This window comes from Drosophila sulfurigaster, chromosome 2L (genome assembly GCF_023558435.1).
Source record: "Drosophila sulfurigaster albostrigata strain 15112-1811.04 chromosome 2L, ASM2355843v2, whole genome shotgun sequence".
Lineage (NCBI taxonomy): Eukaryota > Metazoa > Arthropoda > Insecta > Diptera > Drosophilidae > Drosophila > Drosophila sulfurigaster.
This window is the reverse complement of record NC_084881.1, coordinates 1,945,345-1,953,903: the sequence shown is the minus strand read 5'-3', so window position 1 is coordinate 1,953,903 and position 8,559 is coordinate 1,945,345. Positions and strand designations below refer to the sequence as shown.

At 37.2% G+C, this 8,559-nt stretch overlaps 1 long non-coding RNA gene across 1 annotated transcript; it reads left to right on the top strand.

Moving 5' to 3' along the window:
- The first annotated feature begins 2,172 nt into the window (after positions 1-2,172).
- Positions 2,173-4,784, top strand: LOC133846526 (uncharacterized). Its single transcript, XR_009894879.1, has 4 exons — positions 2,173-2,502; positions 2,566-2,986; positions 3,825-4,136; positions 4,196-4,784. It is a non-coding gene; the product is annotated as an uncharacterized LOC133846526 (long non-coding RNA).
- The last annotated feature ends 3,775 nt before the right edge of the window (positions 4,785-8,559 follow it).

The following is an 8,559-nucleotide window of genomic DNA, read 5'->3' as shown; positions in this document are numbered from 1 at the left end:
CCAGTCATTTTTTTCTTTTGTAGAACAAGTGAGAAAGCTACAGTTGAGTGAGCTCGACTGTGAGATACCCACTAACCACAGTAAATAATGAAGCTGACAACTGAGTGCGCCAAATATTTAAAATAGAAATAAGAAAAGTATTTTGTTTTTTAGAAAATTGCGTTCTTTACTTTTTGACCGCAACAAAAACCGCTGGCAGCCATAATCAACTGTGCAACAATTTCTACATCAAGTACAAATGAATCTAAACGATATAAAATTTGGCTTGGAAATTTAACATTACAGACTTATGCAAATGTTATATAGAAATATAATATATTCGCATAATATGTATGTTTATTATAGAAATAAAAAAAATATGCACGCATTGTCTATCGGGAGATGAACTCGCACCCCACAACATGTTGGGCTTGCAAACTATCTTTAGAGCTAACGCAGTCCTTATGCGCTATTTAACTCTTAACATCTAAGCCGCGAGCAATTGTTGTCGTCTTCATCTTTGTTGCAAAACTACGCATGCATACACATACCAATATAGGCATGTAGATACATACATACGCATACAAACGAAAGCACAGCAGGGGTTTTTGTAAAGTAAAGTTATTATTTAATAACTTTGACAATTTGTATATAATCGCTACCAAATTTGCAGGAATCACAATTATTATAGCTATTATTGTATATACCAAAATTCGTTCTAGCTCTAAAATTACGCTTGTTATTCGATTTTTTTTGATTTGCGGGGGCGGAAGTGGGCCTGGCAAAAAATTGAAACAAATTTAATTTGCGTGCAAACATACCAAATGCTAAAAAAAATTATAACTTTACCTTTCCACCCTTTAGGTAGGGGGTATAAAAGGGGGTAAACAATTCAACAACAATAAACAATTTTAAAGTTGCGCTAAACAAGAGGAGATCCAAAACTATTGACGGTAAGAAAAAACAATTAAGTGATCCATTTTTTTGTCGAAATAGGGCCACGGCTGGACTCTGGCGTACCCACCCTGCCTGAGATGGCCACATCGACGCCATCTCCCTTGCGTTGTGCATCACCTCAGTGGCTGCTTCTCGTCCGGCGTAGTGCCTCTCCTCCATATCAAAAACTCACACGATCAACTTAATCGTTGCAAGTACAGCTATATTATTCTACATTTTTCTTATTTATTAATATTTAATTTATTTACTTAAATTTTAACTTTTAACTTTTTGTGACACGTATGCCAAAGAACAAGGCAAAACAGGATAGCGACATATCCCCCTGCGACATATCTCCGCCGAACTAAAAACGACAAATCTCCGCGCGGAGATCGGGTCGAATATATTTGGGGAGATTTGTATATATGTATTTATATTAGTTTATATATGCATAAATAACTACGTCACTTAATTTTTTACCTTGACCTACCCAAGAGCTCTCGGGGTTAGTAAAGAGGCGATATGTCAAATGTAATGCCATGAAATATGCATATATATGTCGGAGAGTGCGTAAGGCAGCATATCGTGTCGGCACATTGGCAATGCGTAGTTGTAGGTGCGTATCGGCACATTGACAGTGCGTAGTTGCTTGTGCGTTTCGGCACATTAGCACTGCGTAATTAAGAGTGTGCATGTTAGATTGCATCATTCTTTATTTGCGCTTTATTGGTTGTCCGCATTTTGTCGCTTTGACAAGTACAGTTATTGCGGGGCGACAGCGACGAGACGCTGTCGCTGAGTGTGGTTCGATGGCTATGGCGTAGGTAGTAAAAGGATCGAGCGGTCAGTGTGCTCATGCAATCGCCTGTGAGAGCATCGAAACTCGCTTCGCGATAATGAATAAACAGACTTCGGTAGAACAGACTCCGACATATATGTATATATTTATATAAATAAATATATATATATCTGGACCCGAATACCTCTTTTTTTTTTCTCGTCTCCATACTTGTCCTGGTGTTAAGAGAAGTTGGCGTGCGCGCTGATCATACCGTTGGCGCCTGCGTTCATACGCCTTGTGGAGATGATCCTTCACTTCACTCCGGATGATGCCCACTCTATCCTGGGCTTCTAAGTCAGAGATATTATGTTCCAGTAGCGCTATGGACGGCATTCCGTATCGCTACTTCGATCTCTGGTAAGTAAGCATCCCATTCCCGGTGGTCGTTCTCTAAATACGATCTTATCCCAGATATCACAATCCGGTTTACGCGTTCAGCGACAATACTCTGGGGTGAATATACAGGAGTACGCATGTGGGTGATCCCAAATGCTTTGACCATCGACTCAAACCATTTGTATATAAATTATCGTTCGTTGTCGGAGTGTAACCCCTCAGGCACTCCGAATTTAAAGAACACCTCGTGGACCAGGAAGTCGACGACGTCTGCGGCCGTTTCGTCCGTCTCTCATCGCCTTCAAAAATGTAAATTTGGAAAAACTATTACTATGAAATTCCAAGAGTGCCCACATTTTGATCGTGGATATTTCCCCAAGTCGACATACAATTTCTGTAATTGGCGATCGGTGAGTACTTCTTTTCCGATGCCGACTTGTATTGAATAATTCTGGGATTTGATCTCCTCATAGGTTGCACATCCCCGTACGATCCCAAGAAGGTCCTCCGACGTTGCACCCAACTCCTCTACGCTTTTTGATAGTGTGTCCGCAACTACATTCTCGGTCCCCTTTATAAACGGCATTATGAACGGAAAAGCCTAGTAAAGTCTTTAAGACTCATGAGCCATAGGATGCTTGCAGTGTCGGTGACCACTGTGAATGGGACCTTCTTAACATACGGCCTGAATGACCAACTTCGCGGCCAAGCACTTTTTCGGTCCCTGTATAGTTGATTTGGTGCCGGTTCAGTATGGTCGAAGAGAACTCGATCGGCCACTTCTGCTGTTCATCATTCAGTTGAAACAAAACGGCTCACACTCCTAAATTCGATGCGTCACATTGAATGAAGAAAGGCTTTTTGAAATCGGTGTGCACCAACACGGGTGCTATGGTAAGTGCCTTCTTCAATTTCTCCACACCGGAACTTCCCACTCTTTTCCTTAGAGCATTTGTCAGTGGTACCGAGATTTCGGCGAAATTCTTCACCTTCACTCTGCTTGGGTCTATTTGTAGAGTGCCTATGATGAAACCTAAATAATTGAGGTTTCGAAAACAGAATTTGGATTTGCCCATGCCAATGGAGAAATTCGCCTTTCTTCAACATGCTACAACTAATTTTAAATGTTTATCCAAGTAAACAAACACATCGAACCTCAGAAATTTTGGAATCACTTTGTCCATTAGTCGGTAAAGTTGCTGTATAACCCGAAGGGCATCTGACGAAATTGGTACAGCAGTCGTCCCGGTACCGTGAAAGCTATAAAGGCTATGCTGGTTTCCTCCAGTTCGATCAGCCAGACGGCAAACTTCAATTCGATGAGATGAAATTCAACTCGTCGATTCACGAGCATGGCAGAGGACACGTATCTTTCGCCGTCACGCTATTCAGCTTCCGAGCAAAGTCAAAAGTGATTTTTGCCGGCCTTCACGACGACCGTTGTTCTATTGCTCCATGGGCTGTGGCTTTCTTCTTTTCCGGGTCCCACATTTCCGGCTTAGACACGACATAATCCTCGCCCTGGTAATATTCCAATTTGACAGTTGATACTTCAGACACATCATTTGGGTGTCCCTCGATGGACCAAGTCCCCAAACAAATTCGGAGCGATGCCGAACGCTCTCCAGATATCGATTCCCAAATAAACTTCCTGTTTCAAATCGGGACACATGAAGAAAACTATCTGCTCGAATTTGTTGCCATACGACACTGACAAATTGTCTCATTCCAGGACTGGAAGGAGCAGCAAGAGTGACCATGGACGCGTATGGCTGACAAGCTCTCGGCACCATCGCCTCAGCATATTATCCACCGATGATAATATCTTTCCTTGTTAACCTTCGCCGACGAAAACGACTTAATTATTATGCCGGTTCACCACGGAGTGTCAGAAATGCATCGAGTACCATTCTCTGGCTCTGCCCACCAACAAAAATGGAATCCGCGCAGCACTCCTCTTCAGGAATATTGACACTGTTTCTGCAAAAATTCGATGCGAAAGAACAAATCCTCTACAGCATGTGTGAAATCGCTACAACTTCAGGTACGTTCGTTCTCTCGACTCCGTTTCCATCCGTTTTTCATCTGGTCTTCCGTCTCCAGTATCTAGATGCATATGCATGGGGATTCCGCCAGATCACTTCGTGCGCCAGTAGGCCAGGTTGTGACCAAACAAAATTCTTTTGTGTACGCCCACGAGTAAAGCAGCTTTTGGAATTCAAGGTTCAACCCTGTTAACCCCAATCCAGTTATTCGACCGTGTCATCCTTTAAAGATTTAGATGTAGATTTGCTGAACACTTTACTCAGGGTTTACAGACTTTAGCTATTTATTTTTGATGACATCTCAATGGTCGATGCCATAATGTTATCTCACTTAGATGCTCGTCTTATGCAAATTTTTCCTAACAGGGAAACCCTATTTGGGGGCATTTCAGTAATTGTTTTTGGCGATCTCAGGCAACTGCGTTACATGCACCATACAGTGCTATATTTGGGTCTGCTTTGTGGGATATTTTTTAAGTTTTTGAACTCACAGAGATTATGAGACAACGAGACTATCAAGCATGTATGCCAGCGCTTAAAAACATGGCGTCCGATCAAATGACATAAACTTAAGTTAGCGGTAAGGTTTCGATCTTAGACCAATTTTCGAATAATGCAATTCATTTCCATTATTTGTTTTTGCACAATGAGGATTCATATATTTTGAGCACTGTAGGTATTCGATACTTACGGAGCTATCCATTTCTACTGGTCTTGACTCAGTCAAATCAAAAAAGGCAAAAACGAAGTTTTTGAGAATTTCAGTCTCTGCTCAAAAGCACGATACTATTCTGACTCCAATAGTGTTTAAATATAAGTCTTTAGGATTCCTCATTACGTATAGAAGTCGAACATATCCTGAAAACTTGAAAATTGAAACTGAATTTAAGAATTTATTTCAGGGATTTCCGTTTTTGGATAACAGTAGTATAGTATACGGGGCCTATCTGGTAGTTATAGAGGAGTTTTCGATTTTTTTGGCAGCTAATAGTTTAAGGTTTTTGTTAGATTTAAACAAGTCTACAACCAATCGTCACATATATATTGATTGAGCGTGCTCAAATATTAAGGATAGCAGGGCCACAACATGGACATATGAGACAATTTTTAGCTCTCGTAGTGATATTTAAGTTAACATTGATGTATATAAGTACTAAATTTTGGGGTATTTTTGAAAATAATTGCATATAATTAATTTAAATTTGAATATTTTAATTTAAAACTTTAAAATCCAAATCAAGCACACTCGAAGAATGTTGTTTGTTTTTTATATTTTTGTATTATACTTTATCAATAATACCGCTTTGCATTTATGCTTTTATTGGAATTGAATAGCGAGTAGGTACGCTTAAGTCGAAGGTGGCTTTCGTACTTGTTTCATACATGTTTTTGGGCCAACACCTTGTAGGCTAAATCTACGCACCATTCTCTTGTATCTATCTTTGTAGAGCTTACGAAAGTATAAATACATACGTAACATAGGAAAAATTCAACTTATTTGTATAATGAACTTAAAAAAATACTATCACAATTACAAAATACAATGTAGAGAATTATCTGAGAATACTATTAAGATTACACCAGTGACCGCACAAAAACCTTCGATAATTTCCCATTAATTAATGGTACTGTTATTTTCAATGTTGCACAAGCAAAGTCTGCTTCAATTTGTGACTCAGCCCATATATTATTACTGTGGCATCTTAAAACTCTGGCATGTCCAACTTTGCCAGGCAATAAGGTTAACTAACAATGAAAACTACTTAATCATGCAATAAACTAAAATACAAAAATTAATGATTTAATTGACTACAGTTAAGTGACGGAAAAATGTGGAAGAGAGGCCTGCCAACATTTAGCAGGACAGTGCACGGTACGCCAAACTCCTCTAGAGCAAACTAAACCTTTTATCGAAAGCAGGTTACATCAAGAGTATAACACAACCCCAAGGGCGACAGATCTCATAAAATATATTTTTTAATGTTTTTAAATAGAAATATGCTGCCCACAGTTCACTAATATACTACTACATGTAGAAACAGATACATATGTACATACATGCATACATAGAAATAGAAATACTAATTGAAGAGGTAGGCTAATTAAAATTTAATTGCACATCTAAACGAAATTTACAACAAACAGGCGCAATAAATATATAAGTACATATAAATGTAAACACGTATAACATGCACACATGAATACACCGAAAACGAATTTTCCTGTAACTTCATGTAAAATATTGGAGAGATATTTTTTTCCAAATATTAAATAAGAACCACAAAGTTGTATTATAATAAATTCTGTTATTTACTGAAAGCAAATATTTTTTTTTAAATATATTTGTAGTGTATTTGTCTACTTCGTTGAAGTATGTAAAAGGCTTTATAGTTAATTGATCGACAATTTGACATTACAATTTAAATAAATGCTAATGAAGCTTTCAAGGAAGTTTGTTTATTACAATAATATTTTCTACTAAAGTAAATTTAGAAAAGTATTTATTCTATGTGTATTGCCCGAATTGGGCAATCGTCACTAAATTTTTAATTCAACTGCATTATTCTGCTAGAAAGTGGCTAGTGGCAACCAATTGTGTCTCTGTGTGTGGATAGAGAAACAATTTTAGAAAATGATTTCACCAACATTTCGATTGTAGTTCATGAAAAAAATTGCCTCAAAACTATTCTATACATAATTTATACCAAATTTTGCACTAATTGCAATAGTTAATGCAGATTTCAACCACATTTGAATTGTACGTGCCACTACGCATGTTGCCAAACCACAAAATATTTCATTTACATACGCCCTCCCAAAAAACAAGCCAAACATCGGGAGCCAACTCACCTAACAATCGTATGAATTCAATAAAGCTTTGCACGTGTACTATACGCATTCGTAACCATAATTACAAAGGTTTTCTACCTACGATTTTAAACAATTCACTTTACCAAGTGCGTAATGTTTTGGTCATTTAAGCTGTATGATATGTGCCTACTGAAAATGATCTGATTTTTTTTTATACCCACAGGAATTGTATGTAACAGTCAGAAGGATAAATCTCTCAACCCATATATATGTAATTTGCTCAGATAAAAATAGTTAAAGTTATTTATACTATATTGTATGACAAAAAACGAGGCTCTGTAATTGAATTTTAGTTGCTTTGACTAGCAATCAGGTATATTTTGTAATCCATGATACTATATATTTTGAACGTAATAATATATCGACATACCATATATAACCCTCGGTATGTTTTAATATTTTGTTTGTTTTTTTATAACTATGTAAATGTATGTAACAGGTAGAAGGAGGCATCTCCGACCCTATAAAGTATAAATATTCTTGATAATTTTAAAGCTAGAGCTGCGAATTTTGGTGTATACAGTAACAACAATAATATTTATGAAAATTTGGTTGCGATCAGATAAAATTGTAGAAGTTAATAAAGACATACTTTTGTATGGACAAAATCGCCAAATCACTAGGTATATTGTGCCGTCTACGGTATACTTTGAATGTGGTACTATATCGATATACCGAATATACAGTTTGGTATATTTGCAGTATTTTTGTAGTATTTTCGGGATATATTTGGAAATAATACCGCAATATTTGGCTTTTATTCAAAATGGGTAACGAGTATCTCACAGTAGAGCACACTCGTCTGTAGCTTTCTTACTTATTTTTGTATGTAAAAAAAACTATATACATATATATAAAACTACTATAGATGGTCTCTGAGATCAGACGGACATGGCCATATCTTCTCCGCAGTTAATTCTGATTAGGAATCAACTTTATTGTGTCAGAGATGTCTCATTTTTATAATACAACTCGTATGGGTAGCAGGTATAAAACATATGTATATACTTTTCATATGAAGTCGACTTGTTGCGCTTTGGTCATTCATTACATATAAGCGAATAGTGCTTATCGAAATAATGCAGTTACAAATTTCTGCAGCGTGATTTACTTTTGATTAGTTTATCAGTCCAAGCAGATGCAATTAATTGTGATTAAAGTTAAAAGTTGAAAAAAAATGAAGATTTCAACTACAAGTTTTTATTTTGAAGTGGATGAAAATGCATGGATCCGGTGTCAAAAATATGTTAAATTATCAACCAACCATTCATCAGATCGTTACTAAATTAAGCAACCATTAAGATTGTAATTATTATCGTAACTACCAAAAATAGCTTCAAAACTACTCTTGCTATTGGGTTTTTTTCGATTTGCGGGGACGGAAATGGGAAAAAATCTAAAACAAAACTCGATCTATGCAGATGTAAAAGCCTTGTTGGTTGGAATTTAGTTGGATTTGATTTCTTTGGTAACCCTGATTATTGTTCTTTGTCGTTGTTGTGGCATGCGCGGTGGTCAACTGTAACGATCAAATTTATGGCTGTCGCAGCA